The following is a 1,808-nucleotide window of genomic DNA, read 5'->3' on the forward strand; positions in this document are numbered from 1 at the left end:
GCTAATACACACTATACTCATAGTCACCAATGCTGATGTTGTTAACATTAATCATTTGAGAATAAAGTATAACAATAATAATAATTTGAAAGGTTTGATGTGATTTCAGCTCTTTAGATTAAATCACCATTGGTAGCGAGATTTATGGTAATGCTTTTTTCCTCAGTTGGTCAGAACAAACGTGGCAGACTTGTTACTTACTTGTTCAGATGGCAATATACGGTGAAAAGTCTTATTTGGGTCATATTCCAAGACTAGAATCTGTGATTGTGAAGTACAGTAAATATCCACACCGGTGCGGTGACTGACTGCCACACAAACATACTCTTCAGAACATTAGATTCATCCACGCTGGAGCCGCGCCGATTCACAACCCACGCAAGCTAGATAATTCCACACACAGCTGCAATTGCAGATTTTCAAACAGAGATGGCGACAAAGAGGCAAAACTTACGGACTGCAGCTTTAAATAACCAATGACATCAGTATAATATAAATAAATAAACTGCATATATTACTTAATATTTGCATTATTTATGAGTGTTTTATCTATATGCATACACACATATATGAAAATACTGTTTTTATTATTTTATAATAAAATAATATTAAATAGAGAGAGAGAGATTAAAATAATATAAAATGTAAGTAACATAAAACTTAAAATCGTTAATCAAATGACTATTCTACTTATATTTCAAATTTTTAGATTTGATCTAATTATTTTTAATTATTAATAATTATTTTTGTAATTATATTTCTAAACAAACGTATCACTATATATTATTATTAGAATCAGAATTAATTCACTTTTTCTTTTTCTTTTTTTTTTTACAAGCAACTGATGCATAAATCTTTCTACTCCTTTGAACATTAAATGCATTAATCCATCCCACAGATGATCTCAGGGTCTCTCAAGATCCTCTTGAGACTGGAAAAGCTTGAATGGATGATCAAACACATGGAAGAGTGATATACACCTGGGAAACACAAAGCAGAGTTTCAGCTGTGGTTTGGATGAGTTTTGCTCAGATGAACTGTTTGTTTTCTCATCTCTAAGCATCTCTGTCCATTAAACAAATCACCCATCATTGCATTCGTCATAATATGAGTGTGTGTGTGTATGTATATATATATATATGTCATAGAGTTGAATGACAAGTGAAATTATTTTTTAAATACAAATAAGGGTCAGAACCCAAACAGATGAAAAAAGGGGGATTTTGGTGCATTTTTGAACACTGCTGCAACAAGTCATTGGCTGTGAGCCGCACACATGTGCAGTGTTATGGTGTTTGGAGTCTAGAGTTGCTATGCCTGTACATCTGGCTGCTGGAAATCACAATCTGAACGGCGAAAGTGTCCACGCCCTGAACAAGAAAAGTGTCCACGCCCTACAGCAGAAAGAAATAAACCAGTTCAACACCACTTCAAAACCAGTAATACAAACTTTATAGTACAACTCACGTGACTGGATCACTGGAGAGCCACATACAAGTGAATTACTACTGAAACTGATAAAAGAAGGATTTTGTTTAGTTTAGACACAATTTGTCTGCTCATTCACACAAGACACGTTATATAATCATACAGGAGACTGACAGGTATGTGAAAATGAGTTGCATGTAGATGCCAGTCACTCAAAGAACAATAAAAGACGCACATCTACGTGTCATTAGCCGGGTTTCCATCCAAAGTTGCGAATTTAACTTGTGTGCAAGAATATTGCATAAAACTTTCGCAAATAAGCACCGTTTTCATCCAACGAGTCAAAGAGGCACAAAATCATCACTAGCAATGAGTGATGT

The sequence above is a fragment of the Sinocyclocheilus grahami genome, unplaced genomic scaffold (genome assembly GCF_001515645.1).
Source record: "Sinocyclocheilus grahami isolate Dianchi unplaced genomic scaffold, SAMN03320097.WGS_v1.1 scaffold1061.1, whole genome shotgun sequence".
Classification (NCBI taxonomy): Eukaryota; Metazoa; Chordata; class Actinopteri; order Cypriniformes; family Cyprinidae; genus Sinocyclocheilus; species Sinocyclocheilus grahami.